The sequence below is a fragment of the Rhincodon typus genome, chromosome 4 (assembly GCF_021869965.1).
Source record: "Rhincodon typus isolate 14 chromosome 4, sRhiTyp1.1, whole genome shotgun sequence".
Taxonomy (NCBI): domain Eukaryota; kingdom Metazoa; phylum Chordata; class Chondrichthyes; order Orectolobiformes; family Rhincodontidae; genus Rhincodon; species Rhincodon typus.
The window spans coordinates 36,706,480-36,728,527 of record NC_063335.1 but is presented as its reverse complement, the minus strand read 5'-3'; positions in this window follow the sequence as shown (position 1 = coordinate 36,728,527).

The following is a 22,048-nucleotide window of genomic DNA, read 5'->3' as shown; positions in this document are numbered from 1 at the left end:
GCAGTGATTAATAAAAACAGTAGAGCATAATGCCAATAAAACCAATACAGAGCGTTAATTTAATCCATTTTAGAAACAAAAATCAAGGAAAGCACTGCACAAGTTTAGTTGGTAATCTAACACTACCTGCCATACAAATTGATTAGGGACTGCAAATAGTGTGAATACAAGATGGGTACTTTAAGGGCAGGTTACCCTAATCAGAAGTGAATGGTTACTTGTAATATGCAAATTAACAGTTGTTACATCTAACATACCAGAAATCCTCAACTGACGTAAAATTCACATATATTTGCTCATAACTACCAATTTGAGTGGAAAAACTGATTTTTTTTCAAAGCAGTAAAACAGCATATATCTTCACCTAGCATTTAATATTCAGAATACTGTAGTTCCTTGCATCACAAGATGTATTTTTGTCTACGAATTATTGAAAGCACAGCCAAAATATGCTTCACCAAATGAATGACAAAATTTTATTTTGACTGCTGAAAGTCAGATTTTGCTGTTGTGCACCACAACAAGGTCAGAAATAGAACAATTTTAAGAATTTTGTATCTATTCTGTTGTGTTGTGCGCAACTATTGTTGTTTAACAATCTTGAATTGCTAAAACTTGCAACTATATAAAGCAGGAAAATACAATAGGTCTCTATTGCTATGGCATTCATTTGATTTTCTACGTCCATGACCCTGACCACTAGGTTATAACTCCACTGGACTGCCTCATCACTCATTGGTTGACTCATTTTTCCTTTCTTTAAACCCCCCACAAAAAAAGACAGATGTGAAAAAAAGCAGCATTTGCAGTTTCTCTGTATGGGTCTTAATGTTAGGCCTGTCCACATCTGCCTTTTAATTGAACCCTTCTTAATTTCATTTAACATTCTTAATTCAGTCCCTTAGGAAGGGGAATCATCCAGTTAAATCATATGGAATACATACAGTCATATTCAATATTCATTGGAAAGCCTGCACCTTCAAAATCAAAAACAAATACTTGTTTTTATTTAAAATGTACAGCAAAAACTTAATTCAACACATTGCAAATACCCACCCTGACAGCCTTTGTACTCATTCATGTAATGTGGTTGTCAGTAAATTTCATCCATTCCTGTGTAAAAACAGGGGGAATAAAGCCAGGGAAATTTCTGACTGTTGCTCTTCATGCTGGTTCAATTCCAAGGTTTTCAGGCCTCTTCCAAAACGTAACCAAGGATCACAACATATTTTTTAAATTAATTTTATTCTGCAAAAACATGCAGGGCTTTTTCTTAAAGCAGAAATTAATTTTGGCAGGATTGCACCTCAAAAAGGCCAAGAAAACATTGTAAATTCAACATTAATATTTACACAATGCTCCCTGCACTGGGGGAGTTACTATTCATTGCCAAATAACAGGGTAGAAGGGATGGTCCACAAAAAAAAACTCTGCAGATGGGGACAGCGAATCATTGAATCATAGAATCCCTACAGTGTGGAAACAGGCCCTTCGGCCCAACAAGTCCACACCGACCCTTGGAGCATCCCACCCAAACCCATCCCCCTATAACCCACCTAATCTACAGACCCCTGAACACTACAGACAATTTAGCTTAGCCAATCCACCTAACCTGCACATCTTTGGACTTTGGGAGGAAACTGGAGTACACGGAGGACACCCACACAGACACGGGGAGAATGTGCAAACTCCACACAGACAGTCGCCCGAGGGTGGAAATGAACCCGGGTCCCTGGCGCTGCGAGGCAGCAGTGCTAACCACTGAGCCACTGTGCTGCCCTGATCTGATACAAGTTTTTGTTCTGCACGTTCATGATTTTACAATAGTTTTGTTCTCATCGACTGTTCGTTAGTGATGTTGTGTGCAACTATTGTTGTATAACAACCTTGAGTTGCTAAAACTTGCAACTATATAAGCAGGAAAATACAATAGTACTCTATCGCTGTGGCATTCATTCGATTTTTTAGAATTATAAGAAAACAATCTGCATATTACCGTACCAACCAAGACTCCCCACTTCCACTATGTTGTTTTTATGAAGGACTCAGTAAATTTTAAAACTGTTTCTGTACACCCACTCTTGGCAAAACAAACTCTCTGTTTCAGTCATCTTTAAAACCAGTCTTGCAAAGCACTGATATTGGCTGATGAACACTGCTCTTTTCTCTGAGCACAAGCATGCCAAAAGGCTCAACAACAAGTTTTAAAGACATTAGATCTCATGCTCATTAACACATACACATAGGCATATTTTCAGATACAACAGAAAACAGTTTTAAACCATTGCAGAGGAACGTACAACATAGGTGACTAACAGTTGCATGGTTGGGCCAGAAAAGATAGCAATTACTACACTTAGAGCTTTAAGTATGCAACTTATTTTCCATCACTGAACGCAAATGACGATGTTTACCACACTGAGATATAGAAGTGAATAGCAAGTGCTGGTTTTCATGTTTTTGAAGGGAGGTGAGAAAGTTGTTTATATGCCACCCAGTACAGTTGGAGCATGAAGGGATGCTGTCTCTTTAAACTGAAGTTTGGGAAATTTAAATCACGCACGCATACGAGCAAACAAAAGCCTGATCTTCCTAACAAGTTTCAAATCCAAGGTGGTACATGGTCCAAAAAAAAAGGACTGACCACCAAAACTCCTATGTCTTGGCTAATCGAGGCCCGTGATCTGCAATCAGGATTATTTATTTTAAAAGCCAAGAGAGAGAAAAAAAGGAGAGAATAGTGGATCGCAATAAACGGCTCCCCATCAACCAGCATCATTATTATTAGCTCCAACACCCTCACTTCACCACCAAGCTGCCCGCCAAATGTTACCCTCCCACCAACCTACCCCAAAACAAACCGCCGAATCTCCGCCTAATTCTCACCAATCTCTGGGACACACATTCCCCATCCCTCCCAAACCTACAGCAAATCCACCACACACCCCCCCCCACCCCCACCCCCACCCCCACCCCAAGCTGCCGGCCGATTATGCCAATTCCCCCTTCCCCACCAAGTCCCCCGCCAGATCTCCACCAGTCTCGCCCCCTTGGCCCTGGTCGGATCGCGCATTTTCTTTTATGAGGCCAAACCAAATCGGCAACACCATGGTCACAGCTTCCCTCAAAACCCTCACTGTTAATCTTGCACTTTGTTTTTTTTTTGGGGGGGGAGGTGGGTGGGAAGAGGAGTAGTGGTGGGAGAGGGAGAAAACGCTGGCTGACAAAAAAAAAGGACCTTTCCCCGGAAAATACAAGAGGAGATGAAAGAAAAATAAAACCTATACCTCCTTAGAAAAAGAAGAAACATTTTTTTTGTTTTATGAAACAACAGCTGACAGGGGATGGGGGGGGGGGGGGGGGGGTAAAGGCATGGCCGCCATGTTTCGCTCTACTTACGACATGGGAGACATGTTTAAGTTGCATTTTATTCCTCACTGTCTGGGTTGAGGTGCAGTCTTGTGTGGAGGGAGGGAGGGAGGGGGTTAAAAATCTCTTTACCTGCTCCTCCTGCTGCTGCTCCCACCGCCGCCACCGCTGTGTTGAGGGGATACTGAGAGCTGAGCCGCCGCTACTCTGTAACTCTTTCTTGGCTACAATGGATCCAGCAGCGAAATGTAGCAAAGCCCAGCTTGGAGGCAGAGAGAAACCTCGAGAGGGGCAGATCCGCCAAAGCACATGATCGCAAACGTCAGCAAGCGCTATTTGCATACGATACCAAAAGCGCTTTATTCTCTTTATGTGCACAAGTTTCTTCTGTCCAAGTCACTCAGCCCTCTCCTCCACTGAACTCTGTCCACCACGTGTGCTGGATCCTTCCTGTATCACAACCAATGATGAAAAACAAAAGTGATCTGCTCCCATCCTGGGACGATAGGTTTTGCCCTGCGATTGGCAGCCAACAAAATTGGCCCTATGTTCTTTTTCTGCTTTATTCTGTAGAATTTGCAAGAATGAGAGGCGATCTCGTAGAATGAAGTACTCCAGATTCTGAGTAGCTGGATAGGTTGAATGCTGAGAGATTGCTTCTGCTGTCCAGGGAATTTAAGGCATGGGGGCAAGCAGCGAATGAAATGGGAAGTTATTTCATTCAAAGGGTTGTGAAATTTGGAATTCTCGACCCCAGATGGTTGTTGGAACACATTAAGGGCCAGGCTAGACAGATTTGAGGGCTGTCAACGGATACACACAGCAAAGTGAAGTTGATGCCTAAGATCACCCACGATCATAATGAATGGCAGAACAGACTCAACCGGCCTTGTGGTCCACTGTGCTATTTCTTGTGTTCTTGTGCTCAGCCCAGGTCCTGTCACCATTGTTACCTCAAAGGCTTGACTAGTGTTTTAACAAATATTCACCATGATCATTTTTCAACCCAAATGATATACCAAGCCCTACACAATATTGTTTATTAAAAATTCATTCATATTTTCCTTTCCCAACACTCTGAAAGGTCTTACTTTAAGATGGAAGTGACTTTTTTTTCTCTCAAAGGGTGGTGCATCTGTGGAATCCATTGCCCTAGAAAGCAGCTGAGGCTGAAAAAGTAACTTTATTCAAAGCCGAGTTAGATGGTTTTAAATAGAAATCAAAAGTTATGGAGCAGCCAGGAAAGTGGAGTCAAAATCATTGGTCATGAATTATCGAATGGCAAAACAGAGTTGAGTGTTAAATGGCCTACTCCAGCTTTGAGGTCCTATGTTCCTATAGGAGCATTTCACAGCTGTTTAATTCTTTGTTTGAAATGTCATTTTTGTACTGGATGAATTGCCACAAGCCAATTTCCCCAAAACAGCTTCTATCAAAGTGATAAAACCAAATAATTTTTTAATATAATCAATGTTGATTGAGGCATAAATATTGGCTAGTATTTCAGCATTAACTAGAAGCTCTTGTGTTTCAGTGATAGCATCCCTACGTCTGAACCCTGAGTTCAAGTCCTACCTGCTCTGGAGGTGTGTGTTGACGGTCTGAGCAGGCTGATTTTAAAAAACTGCATGGCTCTTCAAAACAGTACTCCATGATCTTTTATATATCTTTTATATCCACCAAGAAGTCAGTTAGTTTTAAGCCACCTGCATTTTGAAAGATGGTGCCTCTCTGAGTACATTGGAGTATCCACATAGTTATATTTGTACTGAAATCCTTGAATGAGATTTGAACCCACCATCTCAGTCTCCAAAATGGGAATACTACAATCTAAGCCACAGCTGTCTTATTGTTTCCAGCTACAGCATTCTCAAGTGGATAGCTTAAAGAAATATAACATAATAATAAACTTTGTATTTAATTCAACTATCATTTTACCCATTGCACATTTATACATCAGTTTACAATGTTAATAAAGATTAAGGTTCAGGTATTATGATAATCACTGTATTGTTACAATAATGGCTTTAATACTACTAAATTTGTAACAGGAATGCTTAAAGTAAACAGTGTCCCAAAGTATTGGATAAACTAGGGAAGTTCATTCTCCTTTCATTTCCCTACCTCCATCTTAGGTTTGGAATTAGCATGTGTAATTTGAAAATAAAATGTTTTGTTTCAGTTTAAGACTGAGAAAAAGAAAGCATTTGACATTTATAGCAGGTACATTTTCTGCATGATTGGAGATATACTAATGTGGACATTTAAGATCTCATCTAATCCAACTTGCTAAAAAAGAAAAAGAAACAAAGAACACCTTGAAGATGCCCCAAGATTTTGTGCAGCATTGCAGTAACTAATTTCTGTCTGATGGGTGAACTTATCAGTTCACTGAACTGCAAGAGCCAAATGGCCTTTTATTCCTACAGCTCTTGCTCAATGTGCTCATTGAATCTGACATCAAGGCTTTTCCTGATGAAAGATTGGAGTGAGATCTACAGCTGGGGAAAGCCCTGTAGTTAAAGAAACACTCACATATGCATACACAGGGGATTTCATCTGACGGAGAGGAAATGACACATATCAGCAACTCCAAACAGAGGCATGCAGTTCCAACCAGCCTCACAGTGACACCCTCCTGCTCTTCTATATCTGGTCAAGAAGGTGGTATAATTGAAATATTTAAAAGGACATGATCCCTTTTCTTTGTTTAGATATCAGAAATATGCCATGAGAAATGTCTTAGACTTAAGCAGCCTTCGGTATGCTAATGATGCAGTATTATCTTTGTAGGTTTTTAGGTTGTTAATTGAAACTATGAAAGACTTGTTTTTACAAAGTGACTGTCTTGACCCCCAGACACCCCAAAGCATTCATTGTCAATAAAGTACATTTGAAACGCAGTCATTTTTATAATGTAGGAAACACAGCAGCCAATTTGCACATAGCAAGTTCCTCTAAACTGTAAAGTGATGTTGACGAGGTCACTTGTTTTTTTATATAATGTTAGTTGTGAGATAGATATTGTCAGGACATTGGGACAAATTTCTCTTATTCAAAATTGTGCTATGGGATCTTTTGTGTTCACTCGGCAGAACGGACAAATCCTCAGTTTAAAATTGTATCTGATAGACAGCCATCACCAACAATATAACACTGCATCAGTAATGGCATTGTCAGCCTCTATTTTCAAGTGGAAGTGGGACTTGAACTCATCTGACTCAGTAACTGGAGCAGCACCCACTGGCACCAGACAAAGCCAGATTGGAAATGTTTTATTATATTTAATAGATTTTCCAAAGCAAGGACAAAAGTATATACTGTTTGAAAAACATTATTATGAGTGATGTGAAAGTACCTTGGTTATCACAAATTGGATTAACATTTTGTAAAGGATTAAAGTTTATTTCATACCCTTTCATAGAGTCATGGTCATACAGCACAGAAACAGACCCTTCAGTCCAATCAGTCCATACTGAATATAATCCCAAACTAAACTAGTCCCACCTGCCTGATCCTGGCCCATATTCCTCCAAACCTTTCCTATTCATGAACTGATGTAAATGTCTTTTAAATGTTGTGATTGTACCCACATCCACCACTTCCTCGGGAATTTCATTCCACACACGAACCACCCTCTGAGTAAAACATTTGCCCCTCATGTCTTTTTAAAATCTCTCTCCTTTTACCATAAAAATGTGTCCCCCAGTCTTGAAATCCACCACCCTAGGGAAAAGACACCTACCATTAAACTAATCTATACCCCTCATGATTTTATAAAACTTTATAAGGTCACCTCTCAACCTCCTATGCTTCAGTGAAAAATGTCCCAGCCTATCCAAACCTTCCATTGGCAGCAACATCCTGGTAAATCTCTTCTGAACCGTCTCCAGCTGGATAATATCCTTCCTATAACTGGGCGATCGGAACTGGACACAGTACTCCAGAAGAGGCCTCAACTTGTCCTGTACAACCTCAGTATAACGTCCTAACTCCTGTCCTCAAAGGAGTGAGCAAGAAGGCAAGTGTGCCAAATGTCTTTTTAACCACCCTAATTATATGAGATGCAAACTTCAAAGAATTATTTACCAGCACCCCTAGGTTCCTCTGTTCTACAACACTGCCCAAGGCCCTACCATTAACTGTATAAGCCCTGCCCCTGTTTATCTTAAGTGACTCCAAAATAAATAGTCAGGATTTGACTTTCCATAGGCTGTACCATCGTTCATGATATGCTTGTAGGGCAGACACAACGTACAGCGAGATGACATTTTTACCTGCCTTTATTACTTCTAGCTGGGAGAATGAAATTTACAAATCCCATCAGGACCAGCTTCTACAGATCAGTGCTCAGTACCATACTTGCATTTGAAATCAAGCTGACAGAGACATTACTTTCCTAACTTATTTTTATATACTGTATCAATACAGAATTTTTTGAATGGGTCACAAGACAAGTTGGCATCTTTGAATACTTTTTGTAAAAAAAAGATTAACATGCACTTTTTCAGAAATTGCACACCTCTTGTAATTTTTCCATTGACCTCTTGGTTGGATATGTTCCATTGCAATTGGTCATCCATGAACATCTTATCCAAGTTGCGATTCTTGACAGTATTTTCTTCTTTATCATGGAGAAACGTTGAGAAAGACAGCCTATTGTAATCAATAATTTGCAGTTGTGCAGCACCTTTAAAATAGCAAAATATCTCAAAACACTTCATTGCACAGACAAAAGAAGATTGAATCCTCAATTTTTATTTCTGGATTGGGTGCACAGTGACAGGATGTTTTTCAGCTCCTGAACCTCTAAAAATGACTGCTCATAATCCCCTCTGGGAGGGTTGGATGGAATTGCAAGTTGGACCAGGCAATGCAGGAAGAGATTAAGATGTTACCTGTTTCTAAGATAGCTAAGTCAAAAGCCCACCTGTGTTCAGTAATGAAAATGAAATAATAAAATACATAATATTCCTCCAATCATCATCACAGCACCTCCTGCAATTTCCCTTACATCTACATGTTTGCTTTTTCCCATCAATGCCTATCCATGCCACCTGTACGTACCTGTGGTGCTGCTCACCTGCTATTCCACTCTACACCCCTATACGCTACGTAGACGACACCTTTGTCATCATTAAACGGATACGCCACATAGACGACATCTTTGTCATCGTTAAACGGATACGCTACGTAGACGACACTTTTGTCATCATTAAACGGACCAAATTAGAGGAGACACACAAACTTATAAGCAACACCCTCACCGGAATAAAATTCACCAGAGAGGAGGAGAAGAACAAACAACTCCCATTCCTGGACGTCATGGTAGAGCGCAAGACAAATGGGGAATTGCAAATGAAAGTACACAGAAAAGCCACACACACAGACCAGGTACTGAACTTCAACAGTAACCATCCCAACACACACAAACAAAGCTGCGTGCGAACACTATTTAAAAGGGCAACAACACACTGCAGCAACACGGAACTACGCCAAGAAGAAGAAGAATACCTCTTCCAGGTTTTCAAGGATAATGGATATCCAAAGAATTGGGTCAGAAGATGCCTACACAAACAGCATCAGAAAGAGACTACATGCCCCGAAACACCCATCACACCACCCTAGATCAGAAACACATCAGAACTCACCACAAGACTCCTACGACCGCCGGGCATCAGAGTGGCGCACAAGCCCACGTCAACCCTACGACAACTGCTCACCCGAACCAAGGACCCACTCCCTGCCATGGACGGGACCAATGGCATCTACAAGATCCCCTGCAGAGACTGTGAGAAACACTACATTGGACAAACAGGAAGGAAACTAACAACAAGAGTACATGAACACCAACTGGCTACAAAAAGGCATGACCAATACTCACTCATCTCAATCCACATGGACAAGGAGAACCACCACTTCGACCGGGATAACACCAAGATCCTGGGACACGCTAGGCAGAGACAGGCACGAGAATTCCTAGAAGCATGGCTCTCCACGAAGCATGCCATTAATAAACACATTGAACTCGACCTCATATACATTCCACTACAGAGGAAACCCGGAAGTGAGGCAATCCATCTCAACGGACTCCAGAGTTTAAAAGCCAGGTGGGAAAACACACTGAAGCTTCATCGGAGGCTGCACTGAGGATATTACTCAGCATGGTAATGAAACGTCTGCGAAACAAGAAACCAGCTCGGCGAGCCAACCAACTTCAACAACCTCAATACCCACAACCCGAGCTACAAATCTACTCCAAAACCTTAGACTCCTATATCCATCCTGCACTGCTCCTTTACCCACTATGCCACCCTATACCCATCTACCCATTTTCATGGTCTCTAATATCCCCTATATCACCTTATGCCTCTTTGCCCATACCTCATGGTCCTTCAGACCCCCTGTCGACTTAGCGTTTACCTTCACTCATCACTCTTTCCCCTTTCAGATACCATACCTAGTATTTACAAGTTCTAAAGCACATAGTAGAAAAAACACATTTCAGTTATTTAAAGTTCTACATTGCTATTGAGAAAAAGCACTACTTTCCATTTAAAAAAAACACATTTTGACAGCTCTTGACAGGTTTGAATTTTCTTGGTAGGTTTGATACTTCTTGACATGACTTAACAGGTTATTTACACCTTTGACAGTTCCAGAGGGTTATGCACTTCTTGCGCACAATTTTATGTGGAGTTAACAATCCTAAAGAAACCTACTTGAATCCTCCTCCCAAACAGCATCTGACACCTACTAAGTTGTCTTGGGATGATATCCCCTGGGATACTTCAGCCCATCATAGGGGTACCCTAGCTATCTGAAAGAAATGCAGACCTGCTCTGAACCAGTCTGTCTGTGTACACACATTTAAATGGCCAGCTGCCTCAAGGAATTGCATACATGCAAAGCCCAAGCCAGCTCCATTCCTGTCTCAGCAGAAATGGGAAGTTACGTATTTCAGGGAGGGACTCGGGATTTTGGGCCACATTTTTGCACGAGACACTCACCAAGGTAGCAAAATCTGGGCTTAACATTACAGTGCATTAGTCTCACAAAACAATATTTCATGTGAAGAAATGAGGGCTGAGAAGGAAAATAACAGAGTTTGAGAAGTGGGACATAAAGGCACTGTTGAAGGGATTTTTTTAAAGGGGTTTATGAAGGCAGAAGGTCAGCATTTTAAATTGAGGTACTAGTTATTTTTAATCACTTTGTCTATTCACTCATAAAATGTCAGCACTACCAGCAAGTCCAACATATATTTCCCTTCCCTAATTGCCTTTGAGAAGATGGTGGTGCACTATCTCCTTGAACCTTTGCAGTCTGTGTGGTGTAGGTACATCTGAGGGGCCGTTATGAAGGGAGTTCCACAATCTTGATCCTTGAGACAGTCAATAAACATCGATTTTGTTCCAAGTCGGCACACGGTATGACTTGGAGGGAAACATGGGCGATGGTATTGTTCCCACTTTCTAATCATTAACTTGCTAATTGTTTTAATTCTCCAGTCTTTCCATTCCTTGAACATTGTTAGCCTTTCCTCTCTTATGCGTGTTGACTCGTTTTGGTGGGATGGCACCGTGGGTAATGGTAATCATCCAGCATCTCAACAAAATGGAGCATTGAGCAAATATAGGTTTGACAGTGAGTGTTGGCAGATAAGTGAAAGGCCATCACAATCAAGCCTGATCCAAGTATGTATGACATTCACTCATGCTAATCCATCACAGGTTTCTATCTGAGGAGGAATGCGCACCATAGCTGAAACCTTTCCCCATTAAATTATGGGTGCCAAGGTCAGCATTGTAGTTGAAGCCACATTGCATAACACAGACAACAGATTGAATCAGTGATCTTCTTGATCAGCACGGCTCAGAGAGTCATTAATCGATTCCTGGGATGATGGGATTGTTTCCTAAGGAAAGAATGACCGGTTGGTGCCTAAATCCAATGGAGTTTAGAAGAATGAAAGGTGGTTTAATTGAAACATTAAATTCTGAGGGCATTTGACAGGCGGGTGCCGAGAGGATGTTGCCCTTGTTGGGGAATCTAGCATAAGGTGGTACAATTTCAGAATAAGGGGTCTCACACTTAAGATGGAGATTAAAAGCAATTCTCTCAGAGGATTATTAATCTTTGGAAGTCTCTATCACAGACAGCCGTTGAAGGCTGGGTCATTTTACACCTTCAAAGCTGAGTTTCACAACTGTTTGATCAACAAGAAAATCAAGGGTAAATGGTCAGTTAGTGGTGAACAGGTGAAGTGATGTGGTGAGGAAAGTGGACTTAAGGCCACAATCAAATCAGCCATGATTATAATAAATGACGAGGCTTGAAGGGTCAAATGGCCTACTCCTGTTCCTGTTTCCTATGATCCTATCTTCTTAAAGACCTTGCTTCCAGTGAACTTAATTCTCCAAATTAAGTCTCTTTGTTGTCATTCTTCAGAAATTAAATGGCTATCACCTTGAAAATCTGCTACACTGATCATATTTATTATTGCAATGACCTGGGAATTTAAAATATCAAAGTTCCTCAGTCATCTCATTATTGATTGGAGACTTCTTCAGTGGTGAGTCACAGAGCTCGCAATAATAGACTGCTTCATGACTAGATATAATCACATTCAAAATAATTAAATATCCATTAAAATTCACTGTATGTCATGGTACAGAGATAAAGCAGTGCTCATTACTTTCGTACCGTATAATAGTCTTCTGCAAGACAAGAGACTCCTTTATATTCTATGTTCTTTTGATGAGAGTAACATAGCATCTTATGACAGGGAATAGACATACCAAGCCACAAAACATGATGAATTTTTACAGATATTCATTTTTAAAAAAACCTATGTATTACAGCCACAAAACACCAGCATAGCCAATGAATTGAAGAACAAACTCTAAATCAAGAGATTTTGGTCTGGATTTTTGTTACGGTAGTTGGTTTACAGTTAGAGCATCTCAAAATCTGACAACGCAACCTGCTGCAGTCTGCTTACAAAATTAATATTATTTTTCTCTTCGCTCTTATTTTGTTTTTGACATTTCGACACCCGTTACTCACAAGACATTTTTTGGTTCAAGGACCCTTTTACAAATGGAGCAAAAGTTACGGACACTCTGCTTTCAACATCTAAATTATATTACAACATAACATTTCTAATATGAAATTATCACATCCAAAGAGTAAATGAAGTTGGTCATGATCTTGCTGTTTATTTGCACCACTATTAGCAGCCATACCTTCTGTTACCTGTACTTTAAGCTGGAGTTCTTCCCCTAAATGTCTTTTCCTCTGTGCATAATAATGCCTGAGGAGCACTCGTTTAATTGAATCTGATGAAATGTGGGCAAACTGTAGATAGAAAGGGGGAAGCCACTTTTTCATACCACATACTGCAATGGTACCTTCTGAAATCCCAATGAAGAACTGGCTGAAATAACACAGTGTGGAGCTGGAGGAACACAGCAGGCCAGGCAGTATCAGAGGAGCAGGAAAGTTGATGTTTTGTGTCGGGAAGGGTCCTCTGATTATCTCTGACTCCAGCATCTGCAGTTCTTACTATCTCTGAAGAACTGGCTGAAGTTGCCCTTACCAATTGCATCGTTTAGGGTTTTCAAGCTTTTATTGGGTTGCAGAAAGTTCAAAGTTTGTAAACTGTAGATTGGAAATGCAATAGCTAAGGTTTGTATAGACAGCAGGAATCAAGAGGAGTTTGAATGGGAGAGACACTCAATATACACAGCACACAACAATGCAGGCTACAAACAACATATTATTCCTTTATCTTGCATTGGATTTGTTAATCATGAGCACCAATTATGGAAAAGTGCAACTAAGGCCCTATTTTCAAGTTAAACAAAGGAAGGTTATCACAGTCCAGATGGAGATTCTGAAAAACATCAAGAATGGAATCTTCTGGGCTTTTTTTTTGGCTAAGTCTTAGTTGGCCAGGTTTTTTTGAAGGGATTTCCACGATGAAGCCTAGCAAGTTCTCTGGCTTTTTCTTATCAAACTCACCTCATTAACCACAAACCCCAATGGTATCACTCACATCTGATTTCCACCACATCTTGCCAAATGTCATTCCCACAACAACTTGCCATTCAGTGGATATCCTAGAATTCACTGGTGTGCCCGCACGTATGCCATTTTTGAAAGCCCATTATTTACCCAGGTAAGCAGACCAGCATGCTTCCTGACATTCTGCCCAGTCATAGCAGACAGGGAGAAATGAATGTCCCGCTTTCCAGGCAGAATCCTGAAAGTCCTGCTGGTTGGGATGGAGAACAGGCAGGACTTTTTCCTCCCCCAGGACCAGCAGTGTAGGTCATAACACCAGGTCATGCCATCCTGATCCAGGGTTGCCACTTGTGTTAAAGCAGTTGTACAGAGGGATGCACAGCACTGCAAGCGGATGTCCTTCTCTGCTTCATCTGTGTAATTGCCACTATCTTGTCTCTGAAACCTCATACTCACTCTTATCCCTGCCACTATATCTACATCCCACCAAGGTCTCTGCTCTACAATTCGCAGCAGCATCTTCCCCACTCACCCTCGCCCACCCCCAACCTGTGACACCATTCACGCACCATGCCCTCTGCGCTGCCTGCTCACTTGTTCAGGACACTGCCCCACCTGCACCAAAAATAATAGTTGTGCCACCCACTTTCATGCACTGTAACACCTGCCTCTATCGTCAGGAGGAAAGCAAAACATGATAGGGTAGAAAGAATCAAGATGGGTGGTGGGTTGCCATTTACTTGGCTCCTCATGAAAAGAGAATATTAATTCTGATTGCCCTGATCAAGCTCTGACTAATATCAGAGACTGCTCAACTTACTGTGCAACAGCTTTCTTCCTTGACTTGACTAAGCCCTGCTGACAATCACGACAAGCTTTGTGTCTGCAATAAATGGCAAGGCAACACAACAGTATTATGAGCCTGATATGTCTGGCTGAGGAGGAAAGCACAAATAGGCAAGGCAATACAAGGCTGGGATGATGTGAGAATCCAGCTAGGCTCAGAATGGGTGGGCAGTATGACAGAAAGCAAAGAGCTCAGAGATACAGCTTTTTCTAGAACATTAGCTGGGCACATGTCCCTGAGCTCAAAGTATCCGTGCTGCAGCATGACAATGATAGCTGCCAGCACAGCCTACAATATAGCATTGAAGTGCAGAAGCGACAAGTGCATGGATTGGAGATGTGCCATGAGAGTTCTTAGAGAATGGTACAATTGAATGCCAATTTCTGTAGATGTGAGGTGCATGTGGCTGGTGCCCAAGGAGCATGCCCTGTGATGTTGGCACCTGGTTTCCAACATGGATATCGATTGAAGCCAAAGGCGAGCTGAATCTGCGACGTACATGCCCTGGTTTCCTTGTTGAGTTTTCCCAACATTTAGCTTGTTTGGTGCACTTGGTAAGATGGTAGTCTGACCATGAATGAGGAGAGTTATGGCATTAACAAGGCATACAACGAGTAATAATGAGTATCAATTGACATCTTGCTGTTGCCTAGCACAAATTTCACCACTCTACTTGTGAAAATCATAAACGATGCAGTGAGATGAACTCAAGATGGGCCTCATTGCTCTTGTTGCCTAATTATGCCACACATCTCACCATCACTTGGATCCCTATTAAATTCTGTCCCTAGTATTTCATTGCCTGTTTTGAATAAACTCCTCAAAGGATGGCTATACAAAATTTGACCTTTCCACTCTGAATAATGTCTCTCCAATTCAAGACATTTATTCATATTATTACTTCTAGTTAGCAATCTATTAAAGGTGTCATTGTGGCCCAGGTCGGTTTCCAGTTCTTCAACAGCTATTAGTGCCCAACTGTATGGCTACACATAACAAACCCAGTAATTATGAAAAGAATCCCAAATTACTGGTCGAAGAAGAGCATGGTATTCAGGATAACATTTTGCAATAGTTTTCCCTCAACCACTATCACTATAAACAGGTGATCTGGTCAATTATTGCATTGCCATATATGGAAACTTACTATGTGCAAATTAACTGCTGTACTTCATAAGTTACAACAGCGAACACACTTCAAAATGCAGGTCATTGACTTTAAGGTGCTTTGGGAATTCCTGAGGTTGTGAAATGCAAATATTTTGTTCCTTTCATCATACACCAGATGCTGGGAAAGCGCAAATGTATGTAAGTAAGCTCATTATGTGTTAAAGTGTACCTCTACGCTCTTGCTCTGAGTGCTCATGCTATGATGGACACAGACCTATCCCAGTGCTGTTCTGATGGGAGTTTAGGAATGCAGCAATTTAATTTCAAACATTTTAATATTGGCAAAAAAACTGGATAGACTAAAAGCTACTTTTTACAATGTATACACTGTAGTATAATTAAGAAGCTTTATCATTAGAATTTTTAATTTAAAAGTATGGCTGCTCAAGGGACTAGATATCTGGCTTGAAAAATTTTATCACGGAATCACAATATTGTTTCAGTTCCCATTTGGCCCATCATGACTGCACGAGCTCTCCAAATGAGTATGTTTTTTAGTGCCATTCCCTGCCTGTCCCTCAACCAATCATTATTGTTCCTTTTCAAATAACAATTTAATTTTGAAGGTCTTGATTGAACCTGCTAGAGCCACACTTTCAGGAAGTACAATCCACATCTTAACTACACTGCATGAAAACTTTTGATTTCTTATCACTTTTTCTTCCTTTGCTAATTACTTTAAATGTGTCCTTTCACTCTTGATACTTTATAAATGGGCACAGTTTCTCAAGTCAACTCTGTCCAGAAATGTCATGAACATAGGACCAGAAATAGACCATTCAGCCTCTCAAGCCTGTTATAGAGTTATAATCATAGAGTCATAGAGTCATATAGCATGGAAACAGACCCCTCGGTCCAACTAGTCCAAACTGAACCTAGTCCCACTTTCCTGTGTTTGGTCCATATCCCTCCAAACCTTTCCTATTCATGTGTTTATCCAAATGTCTTTTAAATGTTGTAACTGTGCCAGCATCTACCACTTCCTCTGGAAGTTCATTCCACATATGAACCACACTGTGTAAAATGTTGCCCTTCATGTCCATTTTAAATTTTTCTTCTCTCACCTTTAAAGTACGCCAGTTCTGAGGAAGGGTCACTTGACCCGAAACATTAACTCTGATCTCTCTCCACAAATCCTGCCAGACCTGCTTTTCGAGCAGTTTCTATTTTTGCGTCTGTTAAAAATATGCCCCTAGTTTTAAATTCCCCCACCCTAAGGAAAAGATCCTTGCTATTCACCTCATCTATGTCCCTCATGATTTTATAAACCTCTATAAGGTCACTCCTCGATCTCCTACATTCCAGTGAAGAGAGTCCCAGACTAATCCAGCCCATCATTATAACTCAAACCTTCCATTCCTAGCAACATCCTGTTCTGCTGTTCAATGAAATCATGGCTGATCTGTGGCCTCAATCCATGTTCCTGCCTTTGCCCATTACCTTAATACCTTTGCTTAAAGAAATAATTATCTCCCCTCCCAAAGATTTAAAATTAACAACTGATCTAGCATCCACTGTCATTTCTGGAAGAGTGTCCAAACTTCTGCCACCCTTTGTGTATAGAAGTGCTTCCTAACATTTCTCCTGAATGGTCTGGCCCTAATTTTCAGACTATGGCCCTTTGTATTAGAATCACCAACCAGTGGAAATACTTTATCTTTATCTACCCTGCCCTTTCCTGTTAATATCTTGAAGACTTTGATCAGATCACCCCTTAAACTTCTAAATTTTAGAGAAAATAGGCCTAATTTGTATGCTTTTGAATGCCTCTATCAAACCTCCTCTCAGCTTTCTTTTCTCCAAGAAGAATTTGAAGTTTCCTCAATTTTGGAACTGTTCTCGTGAATCTTTTCTGCATTCTGTCCAATGACTTCACATCTTTCCTGAAGTGCAACATTCAGAACTGGAAACAGTACCCCAGCTTTTTGTCATGCATTCACAGGATTCTTAGTTGCCCTGGAGAAGATGTTAGTGAGTTGCGTTCCAGAATCGTTACAGCCCTTGGGGGCATAGGGTATGGGAAGGCAATTCCAGAATTTTGACCCAACAACAATGAAGGAATGATAATAATATTTCAGGTCAGGATGGCATGGATGGGGAGCCTGCTGATGGTGGTGTTCACATGTAACTGCTCCCCTAGTTCAGCTGTACAAGTAGTCCTGCATTGTTGCATCACCAGGTTGATCCTGCATTTTTAGATGCTGCTCCTGACATGCCTTTCTGTACTCTTCATTGAACCAGGCGTGATGATAATGGTAGAGTGCAGCATATATGGACCATGAGGTTATAAATTGTATTAGAGTACATTTCTGCTGTTGATGGCCCACAGCACTTCATGGATGCTCAGATTTGAGTTGCTGGATCTGTTCAAAGTCTGACCCATTTAGCACTGTGATAGTGTTACAAAACACAATGGAGGGCATCCTCAGTGTGAAGACTGGACTGCATCTTCATAATCACTGTTCAGTGGTCACTCCTAACAATACTGTAATAGCCAGACACATCTGCTAGAGGTAGCCAGCTTTTTTAATGATAACTTTTGTAATTGAGTTCATAGTGGTATTTGAACCCATATCCACACAACCTTAGCCCGGGTTTCTGGAATGCTAGATCAGCGACATTACCAGTACACCACTACTTTCACTTTTTTATAAGTTCAACTTAACACTTTGCTAGTGTACTCTATGCCCCTTTTAATAAAGCTTAGTACACTATATGCTTTATTAACTGCTCTTTCAACCCACTGTTACTGACTTCTGCAAAATACGTTGAGGTCTCTATATTGTTGCAGGCTCACATTCAATGTATATTCTAGTGTCTCCATGAATTATCTTGTATTTTCCACTGAGACTGGCTTCTTTAAGTATCTAATTTTCTTTCTTGTATGCCTGGTGCAGTCTCTGCAGTGCCCATCCCTCATGAGCTACTTTCTTCCTTTTCCAAACTTCATGATTTACTGCCTAAGATACTTGCTTGCTGAAATCATTTTCCGTCAAACCCAGATGTTCAGTTCTATTGAACAAATTAGGGCAGAAGTCACACAACACTAGATTATAGTCCAACAGGTTTGCTTGACTATAACCTGGTGGCACGTGACTTCTGACCATGTCCATCCCAGTCCAAAACCGGCACCTCCAGGTCATTGAGCAAATAGTTAGAACTTATCACATTTCAGCACCTCATAGTCTACCAACCTATATGGGAGGTGAGAAGGCACCCTAACCACAGAAAAAAAAATCTATCACCTTACAAACCAAACACACAGAATGCTGGAGAAACTCAGCAAATTTAGCAGCATCTATGGAGGGAGAAACAATGTTGATGTTTTGAACACAGTTCCGAAAAGTCATATTGGACTAGTATCATTAACTCTGTTTCTTGCTCAATAGACGCTATCAGACCTGCTGAGTTCATCCAGAATTCTCAGTATTTGTTTCAGATTTCCAGCATCTGCATTATTTTGCTTTCATTTGACTGGTGTCTTACGATATCACTTACAGGATAATTCCTTCAATTTTTTTTGGTGGTTCAAAACTTACGAAATATATTTCTGTCCTTGCTCCAAGCAAACAAAACTATTCTGTAATTTATTACCCATGATAGATTTTTTTTCTGTTCATATTTCTAGTTTTACCATTAATAAAGCTTCTGCATCTATTAACAGTATCAGGAGGAACCTTATGGAATTAACCCAAATATATACAATATTTCAATGTGGAAGTATACAAACTTTCTATTTAACTCCTTTAAAACTAGTCATTGCATTGATTATAGCTGTGTACCAGCTACAGACCACACTGCAGCAAATCACTAAAGTTCCTTCAACAGAATCTCCTAAAACTACAACCTATTACTAAAAAGAAGGACAAGGATAGCAGGCACACGGGAACATCATCAACTGCAAGCTCCCCTCTGAGCCACACAATATCCTACATTCAAAATATATCTCTTTTCCTTCATAGCTGCTTTCCAACAGCACTATGTCCATACACTAGATGGACTGCAATGATTCAAGAAAGCAGCTCACCACAACCTTTTCAAGGGTGGGTAGGGATAGGTAACAAATGCTGGCCTTACCAATAATATTAAATGAATGAAAAAAAATGCAGACTCGGTAAGATCTTTTCCTATTCAAACTCCATAATAAGCTTTTATGTCCATTTATTTCATACTTTGAAGTCTAGAATAAGGGTACTTCTTTTCTAACCTATTGCTAACTGAGAAGCTTATCTGCTTTTGTTTTCCACTAGAATCTGATTCAGCCCCCCCTTTTCTACATAAATGGAGTGCCTAACAAACCCAATTCTTCCACATGCTTAAACTGCTCCTTGTTGTGTCTGCCTTACTAGCTCAATCAGAGCCTGTCAACAACAACAATTTACATTTACCTGATTAGTCTCACACCAAAGTGAGAGTTTCCTGGTTAGTCAGAACTCCATGTGAAGTAGCTGCAGTGCAACAGCCTGCCTATGTTAAAAGACACCACCTGTAGGTCCTTGGAGTGAATGAGTTTTGTTCTGCGTTGCACACACTACTACCAACAGAACTCGCACTAAATCCTGCTCATCTATCATCCTCTGTGCTCGTTGATTAAATTGCTGCCATTGAAGCAGCATCTTGATGTTAAAATATTCATTCTTGTTTTCAAATCCTTCCATGGCCTAACTCCTCCATATCCCTGCATTCTCCTCCGATCCCACAACTGGTGTGATCTCTCTGTTAACTAATTCTGAACTCTTGAGGATTCCTGAGTTTAATCTCTCCACCAATCATGGCTGTGCCTTCAGCTGCCCGGTGCCCAAACTCCAGAATTCTTTCCTTCAATCTTTTTGCCTCTCTACCTCGCTTTCCTCCTTTATGACACTGCTTCAAACCTATCTCTTTGTCTAAGCTTTTGATCATCTGAGCTGACACCTCCTTAGTGACATACTTTGTTTGACAATACTCCTGTGAAATATCTTGAAATGTTTTATCATATTAAAGGGGCAAAATAATTATTAGTTGTTGATTGGTAAACTGTCGATGAGCAATCCAAGGTATCCAACAGGACAAAAACCACAAGGTTCACATGGAGAAAAAAAAACTTTAACCATCTTTCAAATAAACACACGTTTCTTATTTTTATTGCAACATGGACTTTCAGATTTAAAACCTAATGATTAGTTAGGGAGTCCACTGTACTTTGTATATGCAAATTGTTCAAGAGGTCACAGATTATTAATCCCTCCCATTGCCCACTATTATCTGTAAATTAGCACAGATAATAGACAGTACTACAAGTCATACCTAGCTCAAAGGATAATGGCTGCTGATTGACAATCATCTCAGTCACAGGACATTACTGCAGGAGTTTGTCAGGGTAGATAATTTATAATCGACCTGATCAACGATGTTATTACACACCTCTGGAGCAGATAAGCCTTGAACCCATGCTTCCCAGCTCAGAAGCAGGGATACTACCACTGTGTCACCAGTCTCGTGTGTTCCTCAAGGTGATGTCGTAAACCCAACCATCTTCAGCTGTTCTATTAGTAACCTTCCCTCCATCATAAGGTCAGAGAAGATGTTTGCTGATGATTGCAAAATGTTCAGCATTATTTTTGACTGCTTGAGTACTAGATGAGCCCTCGTCTATGGAACAAGACCTGGACAACATTCAGCCTTTGGATGATAAGTAGCAAATAACATTTGGGCCACACAAATGCCAGGCATTGACCATCTCCAGTAAGAGAGAATCTAACGATCACTCTTTGACATTTATTGTCATTACCTTCACTCTCAAAATTCTGCAGGAGTGGGGGAGAGGTGGAGTGAGTGTTCATACTAACTGGCCATATAAATACTGTGGCCACAAGGACAGGCCAGAAGCTAGGATTTCTGTGTAAATAATTCACCACCTGACTTTCCAAACTTTCTCCACTATCCACAAGGTACAAGTTAGGAGTGTGATCAATACTCCCAACTTAATTAGATGAGTTCAGCTCCAACAACATTCAGGAAGTTTGACTCCATTCAGGACAAAGCAGCCTGATTGATTGGAACTTCAGCCATTACAAAACGTGTTCTTTCCATTCACCATTGACATACACAATGGCTACAGTGTATAAAATCTACAAGATACGTCAAAACAAGTTCCTGAGACTCCATTACCACCATCTTCCACACCTGTGACTCTACCACCTAGAAGGACAAGGGCAGCAGGTACATGGAAACACAACTACCCACCATGTTAAATTGGGACTATATCACTATTCCTTTGCTGTCACTGGGTCAAAATCTTGGAAATTGCTCCCTAACAGTGCTGTAGGTGTACCTGCACCACATGGCCTGCAACAATTCAAGAAGGCAGCTCACTACTGCCACACCATTTCCTGTGAAAGAATAAACGAAGAGATGGTGATTAACTAACTGCAACCTTTGAAAGTTAGCTCAGGATGGTGTCCAAGTGCAGACAACATTGGCGATTACATCCACGGGATGATTACATCAAAGGAATATCAGTCTGTCGTAAAAATACACTGCCAGGTCTGGCGGGGTTAACCTTCATCTCCACTGTATTCTCATAGTTGAATACTTCCAGTTTACGGGTGCAGTGATCATATACAAAGAATTGCAAAGGAAACAATTGAAGCC